The sequence below is a fragment of the Belonocnema kinseyi genome, chromosome 1, assembly GCF_010883055.1.
Source record: "Belonocnema kinseyi isolate 2016_QV_RU_SX_M_011 chromosome 1, B_treatae_v1, whole genome shotgun sequence".
Classification (NCBI taxonomy): Eukaryota; Metazoa; Arthropoda; class Insecta; order Hymenoptera; family Cynipidae; genus Belonocnema; species Belonocnema kinseyi.
Genome location: NC_046657.1, coordinates 88,113,973 through 88,120,635, shown reverse-complemented (window position 1 = coordinate 88,120,635; position 6,663 = coordinate 88,113,973). Strand labels below are relative to the sequence as shown.

Sequence of the window (6,663 nt, the reverse complement as noted above, 5' to 3'; positions counted from 1 at the left end):
ATCTAGTCGGGAGTGGTGCTGACTGAAAACAGATGATTTGGAGCGATTCGCGCGCCATTTGTTGGTCATTCTAAGGACTTATTGAACTACCCTCGTATCATGCTGAAACTGTTCTCGCTCGATCATTGAAATTAGACAGTTCTAAGCGTGGTTAGTACTTGTATGAGGAATAGTCTAACAGTAAATGCCGGTAGGGCAGAGTTTTACAGTTATTAGAAATAAGCAAAACATGCTTTTCGTTAGCATATGGTTTTTTCAAAATCCACAAAGTAAATTTTCCAATTAAGACCAGTTATCTCAACTATCAATTCCCCTATCTGAATGCTTAAAGAATTTCTTTCGAATATTTTATAACAATCTATTTAGATACCAAATATTTCTATTCAAAAGACTGGGACTTATTTGACATGATCGAAGGTATTGCTATTGTTATCAACATTTCTAAACATCCCAGTTGATCGGAAGTTCTTGAGAAAAAAACTTGGAACACCAATATGTTCGAGTATTTCTCTAATGTTTGCTGTGATTGTAATAGTGGACCTGGAAAATTATGTTTTCAATTAAATTGACAATAGGGTTTTCGGGTAGAACTCTGAGATTTTTTTTCTTCAAATTATCCGATTCAGATGCAAATAGGTACTTATAGTTCAGAATATTGTAAATAGTGCGATTAAGCTTTCACATGAAAATTTTTATGAGGATAATTTATGTCCCGGAACTTAGATCCGCAAACTTATTTTTCGAAAAAATTAAGGTTGTGCCAAATTGTGCTAGACCCATGCTCATTTGTCCCGTAAACGGTTTTTGCTAAATCAACAATTATGGGCACAATTTTTGCTTGATCCGCAACTTCTCACTTGAGCAACAAGAAAGTTTGTGCTAGGCGGCTCGAAGTATATACAATTTTTTCAGGAAAGAAAAATTCCAAAAACTTAACTGTTTAAAAAAAAAACTAAAATTCCATAAATTGTATTATTTTTAAAAAATTGAAAAAACTAAAACTTGTGCTGAGTTGTCGTCGACAAATGCAGTCTTTATTCCCTGTAACAAATTACGTTAGAACAAAAGTTGTCATGTTAAAACCGAAAATATAATAATTGAAAAAAAGAAAAAAAAATACAAATTTATAAAACAAAAACAAAAAAATAAATGCAGTTATGATTAATTTTTAAAAAGCTATGTGAGATCAATAGTTCTCATAATAAAAATAAAGATGTAAAGTTCAAAAAACATAAAAGATGAAAAAATAGTTAAATTTTGAAAAAATGTGCTAATTTGTATTTAGAAAAAGTAGTGTTTATTAATTTGGACAAAATGACGTGAGATCAACAATTCTCATATTAAAACTCAAAATACAAAACTCAAAAAAAGTACAAAGCCCAAAAATAATCAAATTTTAAAAACCCAAAACTTGTGCTGAATAATAACGGCATTTATCGAGCACAATTCCAAACAATTTTTGTTTTATCGAATTTGTATTTTCTTCTTCTTTGTTTTATTTTTTTTTTGTTTTAACATGACAAGTTTTGTTTTTACGTAATTTTGTTAGAGGAAATAAAGACTGCATTTGTCGAAAAAAACTTGGGGCAAGTTTGTTTTTCGAAAATTTAAAAAATAATACATTTTTGGTTTATGTTTTTTTTTAAACGGTTAGGTTTTTGGAATTTTTATTTCCTGCACAAAATTGTGTATACTTCGAGTCGCCTAGCAAAACGTTTCATTTTGCTTTAGTAAAAAGTTGCGGATCTAGAAAAAAAAGTGTATCAAACATTGTGCCCGTAATTTTTAATTTTTCAAAAAACCGTTTACGGAAAAAATGAGCACTAGTCTAGCACAATTTAGCACAACTTTCATTTTTTCCAAAAAATAAGTTTGCGCATCTAACGCCCGAGACATGGATAATTTGCAAGAAATATATCATAACCTTTTCATGAACCATTACCCTGAGGAATTTGATAAAAAGCATATAGAAAGTAGAACTAACTAGATTGGAAATTAGTTAAGAAACGTAAACAATTGGGTTCAAAATAACAATCATGAGGTAAGTAGTGATTTTAGCGAATTGAATCATATTATATATCCATAGTTTTGTAGAATGTTCAGAGCTTTAGATCCCATTTGAGAAAGTTAAATTTGAATAAAATCTCGAGTGTATTATTTACGAGTAATGATATTGTCGCCTTGAGGAAGGATATATCTGAAAAACTAGACAAGCAAGATGTAGTTTATAAAATTTAGGGTAGAGTTTGCTATGTGAAAAATAGGTCAAACGAAAACATGATTTTGAATAGGACAATGTTAACCATTTTTCATAATGAAAGCAACATGAAGGAAATAGTTTTCATGCAAATGCTGTTGTTTAAAATATAAAAAAGGGCTGTCATTCTATAACGAGATTTTTGCAAAATTCATTAAATTTGCGTGGGAAATATTTCAGGTAACTTTATAATTTGATTTGATTTGATTAAAAATGATTAATTGGCATTTTTGCAACTAAAAAAAATGAATTTCTCATTGTTTTAAAATAGTATTCCAATTTTGTTAATATGGTGTCTGACTTTATTTCAAGCTTAATTTTTTTATCTTTCCATCAATTTTCCATAATTTATTCAGGTTACGCTGATCGGCAAGAAACCGCGGTAATGAGCTTTTTAGCCTAAACATAGCGTAATCAGTGATTACACTCAATTATTATGAATTCATGAAACGCATGTGCACTTCGTCAGTTGCAAATAACATAAGTATATTAATTCCTAAAAAAATACATTCCTATTAATTTATGATGGGTTACATAAGTGTAAAAGATGGTCTCGACCTGCTGGCGGTAATACATTACATACCATAACAGTAATTGCCGGTAATTACTGGTAATCGCGGTAAAAAGCAGTAATTCTTCAATTTTTTACAGAAAAAAGCAGCAGACGAGAAAACTCTCCAAATTGTTAGATATTGGGCGGGTGACTCAAATTACTATTAGGGAAATCTATACAAACTACTGAATGAATAAGAATAAAACTAATGTTCGTGCTGTAGAAAATGCAGAAGACAAAATTGGTGAAATATTCAAATGTTTCAATATAAAGATCAAGTTCGTTAACCAGTTGTTTTAGAAAAAAATTCAAAAAGTCGGAGCTTTTCAACATTTTCGTGACTATTTTTTTTTTTAATTTAAAAATTCTATGTGTGACTATTCGTCATCGACATATAGAAATGGACCGGTAATGCTGTGGGGAGAACGGTAATGGGCTCTAGAGAGAGAAAAAACATATGAGACGTAAACCTATCTCTTTCTAGATAAAGATGATTGGTCGAGAACATTTTCGTTGGGTGAAGTTTGGCGCAGCACAGGACCGTGCTTTGTGTCACGAGTGCCCCAATAATGTGACGTTTATCGCACTTTTCAGAATTGATTGATTTATAATTTATTGTAAATAAATATAAAAAATGGTGGCAGCCTGTGTAGTTTGTTGGCATTGTCAAGACGTTTATACGGGGATATGTTTTCATACGTAAGTAAAGTTATTGAATATAGTAAAATGAAAAAGGTTACAACAAAAACAAAACCTCAAAATATGAAGTTTTGTACCTATGCAATACAAATGATTATTTTTTATGTTATAGAAATATTGTTCAAATTTCTGACAGTTTTTACATTCTTTTTGAACTCACAAAACGATTATTATTGTAGCATTTTCAATTCAGTTTCAAGAAGAATTGAAGATTACTAAAATTTTAAAATAATCTATCTGAAACAGGTTATTTTACATGAATGTTCTTTAAAATTCAATTTATTATAACTACAAATTTCTAATGTATTGTTTATCTTTTTTTTTTAATTAACTGTGCAGAATATTTAGGCAATACCCGGGGCCACTAAATCACTTGACAGAGTTCTGAAATAGATAAAGGCAGGTCTACGTCTCATGTTTTTTCTCTCTCTAGAGCCCATTTCAGTTCTCTCCAAAGCGTTAACGGTCCATTTCTATATATCGATGCTATTTGTAGTACTAGACCATTAAGACTTTAACCTCACCCCATTTTTTGATAAAAAAAAAAAATGATCAGTTATAGCATTTCCGAAATAAAACAAATAAAAATCAAGTTTTTGCGCCAATCATCGCACTATATGAAAAAAGCGAAGAGAAGGAAAACGTTTCTTTTTGAAAGACCTATACAATTTTCATGACAACTTAAAAACATTTTCTTGAGAAATTGAAAATTAAAATTTAGATTGTACAATAAAGAATGAAAAATCAAAACCTTCATTTTGCGGTAAACTATGCAAGATACGAAAAAAGATAAATGAACAAACATTGTCCACCCAAAAAATATTTACAAATTTGTTATGAATCAATTTTTTATAGGACACATAGTTTTGTTCTTATTCGTAAAAAACATTTAAAAAAATTTTTTATTTAAATTTTGGAAAAACGATTCAAGCTACGAAAGAAAAAGGTAAAAGTTTTACACCTGAAAAAGAGCTGCAAATTTCTCAGCTATAGTTTGATGATATATGCAAAAGTTGTACATCCAAAAAGGATATACAAATCTCTTATTATTCATTTTCAGATAGGACGAGTAGATTTTCATTTTAACGTAAAAATAAGATTAAAAATTAGAAAATTAAATTGTTTGAAAACGCTACAAGAAAAGAAAAAAAGGAAAGACAAAATTTGGTCAACGAAAAAAGATGTACACATTTAAAACAAATTCAAAATAAAAATATTAACTTTTTGGACACAATTTGCAATGAACCTTTTGATAACAAAGCTGTTTTTTTACAGTTTGCGCACTATTTAACTATTCTACTTCCAACCGCATATAAATAGTATTTACAAAATAACTTTTATGCTTCACATAGATACACGGAGTGAAAAATTGTATTAATAATTTTTTCCCCATACTAATTCTTCAACTTTAAAAGTCAATACTTCATCAGATAATTTTATATCATACGGGATACACGTTTGTATAATTCAGATGCAATGTTTATCAATGAAGATTCAAAATTTTTCGGACAAGTACAAAATATTGCTTCATATCACTTATTTATACATAAAAACATTAATTTTAGTCTTACTCATTCAGTAGTTGACATAAATTTCCCTAATAGTAGTTTGAATTACCCGATAAAAATCTCACAGGTTTAAGAAGTTTGTCGTCTGCTGCTCTGGAAACTTAATGCATTTCTTTTTATTATTACATATTATAAATGTTTTACGTATAAAAAATTACAAAATAAATAAAGGAAGGTCTAATTTATTATGTAAATAAAATATTTGACTCTGAAACCCTTTTTCTTGTAAGAAATTAAAGAACTATATTACTTAGTTAATTACTATTATTACTTGGTATTACCGGTCACTTCTCATCACTAGTTAGGGACCCTAAAATATATTTTTTACTGTACCAGAGTTACCCCTGTTGTTAATCCTGGTCTTTGATGAACAAAATAAACATCAGTGAAAAGAATTCAAAGTATTGTAAATTTTTGACATTATACTGGAAAATATTTTAGGCTATATGAAAATAGACGGCACCTATATATATATAATTAAAAATTTGTCATAAGGACAACCGCAGGATTTCGCCGGGAGCGGGTGCTAATCTGAAAAATTGCACCCGCTTCCAGCGAAATCGCGGTAAAATTTCAGCCACAACCACGTCTCACAACCGTGAGATAGGTGGTTACAGTCTGTAAAGGAATCAATACGACGATCCAGCAAAAGCCTCGTGCACCCTAAGAACACGGAGTGACCCAAGGACAATCGCCTTCTGCATTTTTCCCGCAAGTGTTCTAGCATATTGTTGACACGAAGGGATGCTTTTTAGGCCATTAGCAAGTGAAAGCTTGGTACCTCCAAGAGCGCCGATGATAAGGACAATCAGTTTAACAGAATATTCCGGGTACAAACGTTGCAACTCCCTTATAAGGTCTCGGTACCTCTCTTTCTTTTCATTCTCCTTGGTTATGATGTTTTTGTCAGCTGGTGCCGAAAATTCGATAACAAACATGGTTCGCTTCTCGAAGTCAAGAAGAACAATGTCAGGCCTCGAGTGAGCAACAGAAACAATTGTTGAGAATATAAAGTTCCAGTATATGCGGCACTTCCCATTCTCGAAAATTGATTCAATTTCCCTAGGAGCATTTAGAGGAGCGATATTAAGGTGAATGCCGTAGGAGTGACAGAGATGGTAATAAAGCACTCTTAGTGCTGCATTGTGCCTTTGAATGTAGGTCGTTCCCGCGTGAGTTGGACAACTAGATAGTATGTGAGCTAAACGCTCGGGGTGTGCATGGCACGCCCTGCAGCTATCATCAGGAATGTCTTGGCTCAAAATGTGGCTGAATGTGGCAAAAATGTGGCAAAATGACTGATCCTCCACATTTCTGTGGAAGATACCGTGCATCCTCTCATCGAGGAGCTGTCCACGAAAGTTTTTCTCTTGTGCTTTCTTAATCCGGGCTTTCAGAAGTGAGTACTCGAGATAGATAAGATTTGATGCATTTTACTCACCCCTAATACTGAAGTCAAGTCGCGAGTGTTTCAGCAGCCTCCGCCGCTGCTTTGTACAGAAATGCTCCTTTGCCCACTTCTTCGTAATTCCTGACCATTTTAAGAAGAGGGTCTCTTCCATTTGCAACTCTATGTGCTGTACCCA

The 6,663-nt window shown here is 31.7% G+C and overlaps 1 protein-coding gene across 4 annotated transcripts in view; it reads left to right on the top strand.

Moving 5' to 3' along the window:
• Positions 1-6,663, top strand: part of LOC117168707 (serine/threonine-protein kinase 3) — a 25,271-nt gene that overhangs the window by 14,309 nt on the left and 4,299 nt on the right. The gene's annotated exons all lie outside the window — the stretch shown is intronic.